Here is a 12428-nt window from a genome sequence, read left to right as displayed (position 1 = left end):
AGAAGTGCTGAAAGATGGGTTTGGGGGGCAGTGTTTGTTTTGTTTTTTAAATTCTGCCTGTTTCTCTTAAAATGGGAATTCAGGTTCTGTCTAAGCTGGAAATCTCTGATGCCTGGAGAACAAGTGAAATGGCGAAGAGAATATCAGCAAGAAGGGAAAAGGATTTTCTATTCACCTTTCAAAACTTTTTACCCCAGAAAAGAACAATTTAACTTAAATGATAATTTGAATAGAAGTCTTAGACTCAATACCCTAGCCCCTACGATTAAGGTGGTCAGTGCTCCCAATAACTTTCTTAATCATAGAATCATAGAATATCAGGGTTGGAAGGGACCCCAGAAGGTCATCTAGTCCAACCCCCTGCTCGAAGCAGGACCAATTCCCAGTTAAATCATCCCAGCCAGGGCTTTGTCAAGCCTTACCTTAAAAATCTCTAAGGAAGGAGATTCTACCACCTCCCTAGGTAACGCATTCCAGTGTTTCACCACCCTCTTAGTGAAAAAGTTTTTCCTAATATCCAATCTAAACCTCCCCCACTGCAACTTGAGACCATTACTCCTCGTTCTGTCATCTGCTACCATTGAGAACAGTCTAGAGCCATCTTCTTTGGAACCCCCTTTCAGGTAGTTGAAAGCAGCTATCAAATCCCCCCTCATTCTTCTCTTCTGCAGGCTAAACAATCCCAGCTCCCTCAGCCTCTCCTCATAAGTCATGTGTTCCAGACCTCTAATCATTTTTGTTGCCCTTCGCTGGACTCTCTCCAATTTATCCACATCCTTCTTGTAGTGTGGGGCCCAAAACTGGACACAGTACTCCAGATGAGGCCTCACCAATGTCGAATAGAGGGGAACGATCACGTCCCTCGATCTGCTCGCTATGCCCCTACTTATACATCCCAAAATGCCATTGGCCTTCTTGGCAACAAGGGCACACTGCTGGCTCATATCCAGCTTCTTGTCCACTGTCACCCCTAGGTCCTTTTCCGCAGAACTGCTGCCTAGCCATTCGGTCCCTAGTCTGTAGCTGTGCATTGGGTTCTTCCGTCCTAAGTGCAGGACCCTGCACTTATCCTTATTGAACCTCATCAGATTTCTTTTGGCCCAATCCTCCAATTTGTCTAAGTCCTTCTGTATCCTATCCCTCCCCTCCAGCGTATCTACCACTCCTCCCAGTTTAGTATCATCCGCAAATTTGCTGAGAGTGCAATCCACACCATCCTCCAGATCATTTATGAAGATATTGAACAAAACCGACCCTTGGGGCATTCCACTTGATACCAGCTGCCAACTAGACATGGAGCCATTGATCACTACCCGTTGAGCCCGACAATCTAGCCAGCTTTCTACCCACCTTATAGTGCATTCATCCAGCCCATACTTCCTTAACTTGCTGACAAGAATACTGTGGGAGACCGTGTCAAAAGCTTTGCTAAAGTCAAGAAACAATACATCCACTGCTTTCCCTTCATCCACAGAACCAGTAATCTCATCATAAAAGGCGATTAGATTAGTCAGGCATGACCTTCCCTTGGTGAATCCATGCTGGCTGTTCCTGATCACTTTCCTCTCATGCAAGTGCTTCAGGATTGATTCTTTGAGGACCTGCTCCATGATTTTTCCAGGGACTGAGGTGAGGCTGACTGGCCTGTAGTTCCCAGGATCATCCTCCTTCCCTTTTTTAAAGATTGGCACTACATTAGCCTTTTTCCAGTCATCCGGGACTTCCCCCGTTCGCCACGAGTTTTCAAAGATAATGGCCAATGGCTCTGCAATCACAGCCGCCAATTCCTTCAGCACTCTCGGATGCAACTCGTCCGGCCCCATGGACTTGTGCACATCCAGCTTTTCTAAATGGTCCCTAACCACCTCTTTCTCCACAGAGGGCTGGCCATCTCTTCCCCATTTTGTGTTGCCCAGCGCAGCAGTCTGGGAGCTGACCTTGTCAGTGAAAACAGAGGCAAAAAAAGCATTGAGTACATCAGCTTTCTCCACATCCTCTGTCACTAGGTTGCCTCCCTCATTCAGCAAGGGGCCCACACTTTCCTTGGCTTTCTTCTTGTTGCCAACATACCTGAAGAAACCCTTCTTGTTACTCTTAACATCTCTCGCTAGCTGCAGCTCCAGGTGCGATTTGGCCCTCCTAATTTCATTCCTACATGCCCGAGCAATATTTTTATACTCTTCCCTGGTCATATGTCCAACCTTCCACTTCTTGTAAGCTTCTTTTTTATGTTTAAGATCTGCTAGGATTTCACCATTAAGCCAAGCTGGTCGCCTGCCATATTTACTATTCTTTCGACTCATTGGGATGGTTTGTCCCTGTAACCTCAACAGGGATTCCTTGAAATACAGCCAGCTCTCCTGGACTCCTTTCCCCTTCAAGTTAGTCCCCCAGGGGATCCTGGCCATCCGTCCCCTGAGGGAGTCGAAGTCTGTTTTCCTGAAGTCCAGGGTCCGTATCCTGCTGCTTACCTTTCTTCCCTGCGTCAGAATCCTGAACTCAACCAACTCATGGTCACTGCCTCCCAGATTCCCATCCACTTTTGCTTCCCTCACTAATTCTACCCGGTTTGTGAGCAGCAGGTCAAGAAAAGCGCCCCCCCTAGTTGGCTCCTCTAGCACTTGCGCCAGGAAATTGTCCCCTACGCTTTCCAAAAACTGATATTTAATAATATAATAATGCCGCCTGATATTTCCAAGGTTAAAAAAAGCCAAACTAATTTTAAGAAAACGTTTGCCAGGCTGCCTTCATACATAAATAAATAAAGGACAAATATCTCTAATTCAAAAATAATTTGCTGGTCACCTGTAAAGAACAGAACATGCTTAAACCACTTTAAAATCCGTTATTTTCCTATGCATTGTAGTGATGAAGTACATTTTCTGTGCTTCAACCTACTTGCCACAGATGGTAGACTGAACCATCAACAAAAACATGAATTCTCACCTAAACAGCCTCATACTTCCCATTATCATGAATGATCACGGGGATGGGGGGGATTCAGACTGGCTTTGGGAGGTGAGATTTAGGTTACTATCAGTGAGAGGGGGAAAGAGAATTTGTATCTTTGGGCCCAGAAAGTGGTAATTACAGTGGTAGCGTGTGATCACCTGGGACTGTGTGTTAGCAAAATGGGAGCCTATGGATATTACTGCCCTGGCTCAGCTACTTTTCCAAGGATCTTTACATCTTTTCCCCTTCTCACTGTTGGAAGGTGAGCGTGACTAAATGATCTATGGTAAAGAAATGTACTTTGATTTTGACTTTTGATGTTATGTTAGATGTTAAGTTGCATTCACCATCAAGTCACAAAGCTACTCTAAATTCATAATAGATAGGATTTAGTGAATTGCAAATAACTCTATTGAAGAGTTTTGGCAACAAAACAAACCTCACAAGCTAAGCTCAAACTTGTGTTCAAAATAACTACCTTTTATTTGTACAAAATGTCTTAAATTAGGATAATACATTTAATAAGTGAGTCAAACGGTTTAGTTTTTTTGTTTTTAGTCCCTTCTCCCCCAGGACACTTAACATCTTCCAGAGCTCATACTTTGTCACCTCTTCCAATCCCTTTCTTATCCCAATTCCCTTCACACAAGGAGATGAAAAGAGACCACTTGATCAAACCTGGTGTGATTCAGCTCTTCCTCCCCTCCGCCCAAGTCTTCTGACATTACCCTAGTTAAAACAAATGAGATTCCAATACAAAACCGGTTAGGTTCAATATTAGTAGTTTTATTATCAACAGTCAACCTTTTCTTTCTTTTGCAAAACAAGACAGGCGATCAAATCTCTTAAAGATACCAGTCTCTGGACCCTGGCCTTTTCAATGCCATTTGTGGGAATGGTGATTTAATATGGTTCTTGGATTTGATCATGGTTAAATGTTCACTTCCACCAAATTAGGGTCCAATACACGTGGGAAGAAAACTTTTAGGTTTTGATCAACGGAAAAGTGAACTGTCATTCTGATATTTTTTTATAAATAGCATACTTACTGATTTACAAATACCTACCAATGTGAAAGAGAGATCTTACTTTGTGTTTTGGTGTCGGTGAGAACTTAAAAATGGAATTAAAGCAAGTATTTACATATATGAGAGGAATAAACATTTAAGGCTACCTCTCTTCCCTGTCCTGGTACAGCCAACAGTAAAAGAGACTATATTTCACTTCAGCAAATGACTGATTTTAGCTAGTTTGAAATTTTAGGGGGTTTCTTTGACATTTGCTTGTTGATTTCTCAAAACATTGGAAGACAATCTAGAGATGGAAGGAACTTAATAATAGAGAGGGAAGGAACTGTAGCATATACATTTGTTAGAAGCAAGACAGCATCCTTTGATTGTATAAGAGGAAGGAAACATTGGACTAAAAATGCTTTGGAAAAAAAAATTAACAGATAAAATCTAAAATCAATAGGTTGAAAAGGAGTCATAATCTAACTGCCAAATTCCAGGAAAAAGACCAGAAACCCCTAGTTACACATTTATGTAGCTAAATATTTGATAAAGAACAGATTCATAATGACTTTTTAAAGTGTTTTTTAAAAACCTCACTTTTCAGCATCTCCTGTTCTATATTGGTCAATTCTATCTATACCAGTGGTTCTCAAACTTTTATATTGGTAACCCTTTCATGTAGCAAGCCACTGAGTGTGACACCCCCCCACCCCCTTATAAATTTAAAACACTTTTTAATATATTTAACACTATTATAAATGTTGGTGGCAAAGTTGGGTTTGGGGTGGAGGCTGACAGCTCGTGCCCCCACGTAATAACCTTGTTTTGGTAGGATTTTTTTGTAACTATTCATGTTGCTTTATATTTATTAGAGAAGGCAATGTCAAATTTGCCTTGCCATTGAAGAAGGTGGTGGTGAGGTTAGTGATAGCCCTCAGTTCATGGGGGAGTGAACTCTACAGTCTCAGACTGGCCTCCAAGAAAGTTCTGCCTCTCATAGGTTATGTTAATTATAAAGAGTTCCATTGTGCCAGAGGAGTGTAGCTGTCAACAGTGGTCTTCATCTTGGAGTTTTAAGTGGTGTCTTATATCTCCTGGTCCAAGTCCTTGAAAATAAGGATTGAGACCTTGAACTTGATTCGGAATTGAATGGGAAGCCAGTGTAGACGGGGGGATTGGTTTGATGTGTTTGTAGTAGCCACTGTTGCTGAGGAGATACACTGCAGCATTCTGTACTAGTTGGAGTTTCCTAACAGATGAAGGTTTCATGCCCAGGTTTATCACATTGATTTAGTTAGCCAAGAAGTGATGAAGGCATAAATAACTGAGGCTAGATCATCATCTGTCAGGATGGGATGGAGTCTCTAGCTCTCTGGAGATGATAGAGAAAGCATTACTCATGGATATAACTACAGTATACTTCTTAGTTAGAGGCCATGAAGATGACTTAGCAAGAATTCAGGTCCCCTTAGGAAGCACTGGAAGCTTTGAATATAAAGCTTCGAACACTGCCTTTGGTTTGATTGAGATGTTTAAATCTTTATTCCAAAGAGTGATGATGCTTACACAGTTCCGCTGTGTTAGGTTCATTAGTATTTTATAGGCTGCTGAGAGAAATCCTTTAGCCTTAATGAAACCTCAGTTTGAACTTTTCAGTAGAACACAGATGTGCAGCATTTGTTTAAAAACCTAGCTTATGAGCTGCAGGCAGTGCAGCCAGTACTTGTCTGAACCATCTCTTTATTGTAGATCTGGGAAACCTGCTTTTGGAGGGGTTTTGGGAAAAGGCCTTATTTCCTATTTATTATATCTGAGAAGTTCTGTTTTGTACTCAATTTCTCTAACCTATGCTAGATCTTGATTTTTACCTTCTTATAAAGAGATGATGGTTGGATGCACCCTATAAATCACTATTAAGAATAACTTTTGATTGCCTTTAAGTAACTGTAAAAGGAGATATGACTGGCAACCTCTCCAATTTTTCAATATCCCTTTTGAAATATGGAAACCAGAACTGCAACCAGTATTCCAGTAGTGATCCAGCTGCTAGAGAGAACAGTGTTGATGTAATATACTTAGACTTCTCCAACATATTGGCCTTGGTACTGCACAACATTTTGATTAAAAACAAAAGAACTAGAACCATATAAAATTTACATGATGCCAATTAAGCACATTAAAAATTGGCGAAATGACAGGTCTCAAAATGTAGTTATAAATGTGGAATTATCATTGAGCAGCTGTGTTTCTAGTGGAGTCCTGCAGGGATCGATTCTTAACCCTACACTATTTAATGTCCTTAATGACCAGTGTAATAGGGTCCTTGGGCCAAGGGGCCTAGTGGTTAATGTCCACTCGGTCATGGGGCAGTGGTAGGGGAGCCTGGGCCTGCCCATTCCACCAGGCTCTGACCCACAGCCCTAAGACGGTCAGCATCATTTGACCTTCAGCTAGGTCCCTCTGAGTTACCTTCCCTGGGTCACTTCCTACTGCTGCTTCACTCCCTCAGCTTCTGGTCCCAGATAAGGAGAAATGGAACCCAAACTCCCAGCCCCAACTGGGCTCAGCATACAGTCCTGTTCATGCAGGGAGGCTTCTCCAGCCTCTTTTGGGCAAGAGTCTTCTTGGTAGATCTGCAGTCCCCCAAGCCTCTCCCTTCTGAGCTAGATTGCTCCCTTTTCAACCCTATCTCCAGTTGGGAGAATGCTCAACAAGGTTGGAGGGGCAGGGCTACCTTTAACCTCTTCTGGCCCTATGTGGGGTTTGTACATCCCATCACAACCTGGAATAAAACATAGTCATCGCTGATAAAATTTGCAGCTAACAAAAAAATTGGGAGAGTGGTAAATAACGAAGAGGACAGGCCACTGATACAGAGCAATTTGGATTGTTTGGTAAGCTGGTTGTAAACAAACAATATATATTTTAGTACAGTCTTAGAAATGTATATATTTACATTTGAATTTAGGCTATATTTACACGATGGGACACTGTCTTGGGAAGCAGTGATAATCAGCTGACCATGCGCTCCTACTGTGAAGCTGTGGCCAAAAGGTCTAATGCAATCCTTGGATGCATAAAGGGGAATCTCAAGAAGGAGCAAAGAGGGTATTTTACCTCTGTATTTGGCACTTGTGCGGTTGCTGCTGGAATACTGTGTCCAGTTGTGGTGTCCAGAATTAAAGATGTAGGTTGATTCAGGATGTTGATAGATTGGACAGGGTTCAGAGAAGAGCCACAAGAATGATTTAAAGGATTGGAAAACATGCCTTACATGATACCTAAGACACTCAATCTGTTTAGTTTAAGAAAACGAAGGATAAGATGTGACTGGATCACAGTTTACAAGTACTTACATGGAAGACACATATTTGATAATGGGTTTGTTAATCTAGTGGAGAAAGGAATAACAAGACCCAATGATTGGAAGTTGAAGGTAGACAAATTCAGACTGGAAATAAAGTATATATCAGTGGTTTACAAACTTTTTTCATTTGCGGACTCCTACAAATTTTTGAAAGGAGGTGCGGACCCCTTTGGAAATCTTAGACATTGTCTGTGGACTCCCAGCAGTCCATGGACCAAAAGTTGAAAACCACTGGTGTACATTTTTAACAAAGAGGATAATTAACAATTGGAATAATTCACCGAGGGTGGTTGTAGATTCTCCATCACTAGCAACTTTTAAACAAAAATGGGATATTTTTCTAAAAGATCTGTTCTAGTTCAAACAGGAATTATTTGGGGGAAGTTCTAGGGCTTGTGCTATGCAGGAGGTCAGACTATATGACTACACTGCTCCCTTCTGGCCAGAGACACTATGAATCTCACGTATGCTGTATACAAAAGTAATATCACTGGGACTGTCACCTGATGTGCTGAAACTACCTCTGAGTCCATTTTCTCAAATGGCTTGGGACTCCAGAACCCTGTCTTGTTGAGCCAGACATGCTAGCCTGCTGCAACTCAGATCCAGAGTCTGAACCACGCCCCCAGAGCTGCAGATTAAACTGAAAACAGCTCAGCAAGTACTCCTGTCTTCAACACCCACCTCCCAATGGGATCCAAACCGCAAATAAATCTGTTTTACTCTGTATAAAGCTTATACAGGGCAAACTCATAAATTGTCCACCCTCTATACCACTGATAGAGAGATATGCACAGCTATTTGCTCCCCCAGATATTAATCACTTACTCTGTGTTAATTAATAAAAGTGATTTTATTAAGTATAAAAAGGAGGATTTAGTGGTTTCAAGTTATAGAACAAAATAACTTACCAAGCATAATAAAACAAAACACACAAGTCTAAGCCTAATACATTAAGAAACTGAATTCAGTTAAATCTCAGCCTCAAAGATGTTCCAATAAGCTTCTTTCACAGACTAGACTCCTTCCTAATCTGGGCCCAATCCTTTTCCCTGGTACAGTCCTTGTTAGTTCCAGCTCAGGTGGTAACTAGGGGATTTCTCATGAGTGAGAAGCCCCTTTGTTCTGTTCCACCCCCTTCTATAGCTTTGGCACAAGGCAGGAATCTTTTGTCTCTCTGGGTCCCCATCCCTTCTCCTAAATGGAAATGCACCAGGTTTAAGATGGATTCCAGTACCAGGTGACATGGGCACTTGTCCTGTGAGACCCCAAGCCTCCATTCTTCCTGGCCTGACTCACAAGAAGGCTTGCAAGTAAACAGAGACATTTACAACCAATTGTCCTAGTCAATGGGAGCCATCAAGATTCCAAGCCATCATTAATGTTCCACACTTTGCATAATTACAATAGGACTTCAGAGTAATACTTCATATTTCTAGCTTCAAATACAAGAATGATACATTCATACAAATAGGATGAACACTCAGTAGATCATAAGCTTTGTAATGATATCTTATAAGAGACCTTTTGCATGAAGCATATTCCAGTTACATCATATTCACACTTATAAACATTTTTCCATAAAACATATGGTGTGCAATGTCACAATCACTTCTTTTACTTGTATTCTATATTCCCCTATTTATACATCCAGCCAACCCCTTTTGGCTACAGTATTGCTTAGTTGGTTATCCTCCAAGTTAATTCACCACCAAGATATCAATCCTTTTCAGTGTCTTGCATTCCAGGATTCTGTCCCAAATCCTTTTAAGTATGGCCCACATTCTTTGTTCCTAGATGTATGACCTGTTGGTCATACCAATTGGAGCAGGCCGGGGCCGGGTCGCTCTACCTACCGCCACTGGTGAGTGCAGGCCCACCCCCTGCTGCAGTCCTCAGGGGAATGGGGGCGGAGCAGGGGCAGGAAGAAGCGGAGCAGAGGCAGGATTTTGGGGGAAGGGGTGGAGTGGGGGGAGCAGGGGTGTGAAGAGGTGGGCCTGGGGTGGAGCAGCTACAACTTAGCATATGGGTAGGGATGGCCCTGAGCGTGGTTGCTGCTAAGAGAGGCTGCCCGCCTGCCCTGGACCCATGGTGCCCTGGACCCAGCGTGGCCCTGGGAGGGGGCAGGGGTCTCCCTCTGTGCACTGCTAATTGGCTGGGAACGAGGAGCTATGGCCAACGAGGAGCTGTGGGGCGGTGCTTGCATAGAGGGGCAGCACACAGAGCTACATACCTCCCCCGACAGAGGCTGCAGGGATGCGTTGGCCCCTTCAGGGAGCAGCATGGGGCTGGGGTAGCAGGAAGTCTGCCTTAGTAGCAGCCACGCCACGTTGCACTGTTGACCAGGAGCTGCTGGAGGTAAGTGATGCCCAGCAGGAGGCCACGCCCTAGCCCTGAGCCCCTTCCCGGAGCCAGCACCCTGAAACCCCTCCTGGACCCCAAGCCCCAGTCCTGAGCCCCTCTCAGAGCCAGTACCCTGTATCCCCCCTGCACCCCAACACTTCCCCAGCCTGGAGTGCCCTCCTGCACCCAAACTCCCTCCCAGAGCTTGCACTCCTCAAGCCCTCCTGCACCCCACCTCCCTGCCCCAGGCTCAGCCCAGAGACCTCTTCCACATTGCGACCCCTTCAGCCCCAGCCCAGAGCCTGCATCACTTCTTTGACATACTTGAGAGTGTTCTGAATGCAGATATGGCAGCTGTGGCTGATTATTATTGGTGGTGATGCCTTATAACAAGTAGAAGTAAGAGTGTGTTGAGTGCCTTCCACTTACATCATGCAAAAGCAGGCAGAGATGAATGTAGTTCTCAATGGTCAGAGACCAAAGCATGATTCACACACGGTCAATCTTGGCATCACGTTGGATAGAACTTTCACATATTGTTACCATCTTACAAAGACAGCAACTAAAGTCAAAACGTGCTACAATCTGCTCAGGAAAGTGGCCAGAACGACAGGGGGTGCCAACGCCCATATGTTACACACTTCAGCTTTTCAGAGTAGCAGCCGTGTTAGTCTGTATTCGCAAAAAGAAAAGGACTACTTCTGGCACCTTAGAGACTAACAATATGCTCAAATAAATTTGTTAGTCTCTAAGGTACTTCAGCCTTGACCCTCAGTTATTCAGAGGTGAAGGGGCTTGCTTGTCTCATGCAAAGATGATCAACATATAACTTAATTGTACCTATCATTTCAGGCATATTTACATCTACTTTTCTACCATGGTTAAGGATATGATTTGGTCACATCCTGTGGCTCACGAAAGCTCATGCTCAAATAAATTGGTTAGTCTCTAAAGTGCCACAAGTACTCCTTTTCTTTTTGCGAATACAGACTAACACGGCTGTTCCTCTGAAACCGGTCACAATTCTGTAACTGTACCGGTCTGCTTCGGCTGGAGCCAAAGCCATATGCCCTCCTCACAGCTATGGCAGGAGCTGGGGCTGTGTCCTGCCCATTGCTGTGGCTGGAGCTGGGGCCTGGGTGTTCCTAACCAGCGGCTTCAGCTGGGGCTGGAGACAGGGTTGTGCTCCCGCCACTCCCCATAGCTGTGGCCAGGGCTCGAGCAGGGTTGTGTGCCCCCATCCAACCCTGCGTCTGGGCCTGAAGCTGTGTGCCCCTGTCCTGTGTCGTTGGTTGAGGCTGTGCACCCCTAACCCTTGGCTTCAGCTGGAGCCGGGTGCCCCCTGTTTCAGTGGGGCTATCAGTCCCCCTTGCAGTAGGACTTGGGCTCTCAGTCTCCGCCATGGAGCTCCAGCTGTTTCCCCCCCTCACCCCGATTATTCATGACTTTAACTAAGGACACGTCATGGCTCCCATTAATTTTTCTGTACTATGAAGACCTGTAACTTTTACTAAAATAACCATGACAAAATCTTAACCTTAACCATAGTTACCAGTGCTCTGCAATATTGCTGCGGCCAGTGTTGGTAGAGAGGAAAGCGTAGCAAAGCTCGTGACAAAATTGCAAAATATGCCATTTCTCTATTGTTCATTAAAGATTTGTTTAATCCACTATATGGCCGTCTGCCCTCATGCTGCCAGCTGTGAATGAGTGTGGGGTGAGGGATGTTCAGGAGAGGACGCGTGAGGAACTTCACAGTCCGCAGAGAAAGTGACATATAGTTATCTTGCTTCGGACCCCACTCAATGCCAACCCGGGTTTGATTTACTACCAAGGCAATGGAGCCTTCTGAACCGGTTTCGTATGAGGCATGGAATTTGCGCCGCAGCGGAATTTCAGTGGCGCGTGACAGACAGGTGACTGTGTCAGTGTGGGCAGCCACAAACCATGACACGCAGGGGTGAGCACTGCAAAATGACTCCGCTCCCTGGAGGCCTTCCTGCCCGGAACCCCGCTGATAAGAACGCCGCCGCCCTGGCGTGGCTACATCAGATTATTCTGCATGCACCAAATAACTCTGCACTCAGAAGTGGGGGCGGCTGGGAGGGGAGCGGGATCCTCAGGTATCAGCCAACCAGAAACGGCGCCTTCCCTGAGGGGCTGGGGGGAGGGCGGAGTTGTGCTACGGGCCGCGGCCAGAGCCAGGACGAGGGCGCGCGTGAAGCGCTCGCGGCCCGGCCCGGAATGCTGCCTCCGAACTACTCACATTCCAATCCAGAGGGGCGGGGGGAGCAGCAGGGAATACGCGCAAAGGTGGCCGGGAACTGCCCATATCCGGGAAACCGCCTGCGCCAGGCCCACCGAGAACATGGCGGCCCGGAACTAAGCCCCACGGGGGGTGGGGGAGGGGACGAGCCGCCACCAGCGCCGGGGACCCGAACGGCGCCGCCGCCGCCGCCGCCGCCCCACGGGCGGAGCCCAGCGCCGCACGCAGCGCGCCGCACCGCGCAACAGGCGTGGGCCCGGGGCAACGCCGCCGCCTCCTCGTCCCCGCAGGTAGGTCTGGCTCCGCTGAGCGCCCTCGCCCCGCTCTGCCCCGGGAGGGGAGCGCGGCCAGGGGGATCCCGTGCCCGAGCTGGAGGCGAGTCCGGACCGCGCATCGGGCGTGAACGTGACCCGCCGGCCCCGGCCGCCGCCTCTCGGCACGGTGGGGGGCGCTGCCCCGCAAGCGAGTGGAGACAATAACAGCTCCT

The 12428-nt window shown here is 46.0% G+C and overlaps 1 protein-coding gene across 4 annotated transcripts in view; it reads left to right on the top strand.

Annotated features, from left to right (window-relative positions):
• Positions 1-11856: 11856 nt before the first annotated feature.
• The window catches only part of LATS1 (large tumor suppressor kinase 1), a 39740-nt gene continuing 39168 nt past the window's right edge, over positions 11857-12428 (top strand). For all 4 annotated transcript variants that reach the window (XM_048844249.2, XM_048844248.2, XM_048844247.2 and 1 more), the window contains exon 1: positions 11857-12231. The gene's annotated coding sequence lies outside the window, so the exon portion shown is untranslated. The remainder of the gene's footprint in view (positions 12232-12428) is intronic.

The sequence above is a fragment of the Caretta caretta genome, chromosome 3, assembly GCF_965140235.1.
Source record: "Caretta caretta isolate rCarCar2 chromosome 3, rCarCar1.hap1, whole genome shotgun sequence".
NCBI lineage: Eukaryota > Metazoa > Chordata > Testudines > Cheloniidae > Caretta > Caretta caretta.
The sequence above is the reverse complement of the archived record's forward strand: the minus strand, read 5'-3'. Positions and strand labels throughout refer to the sequence as shown.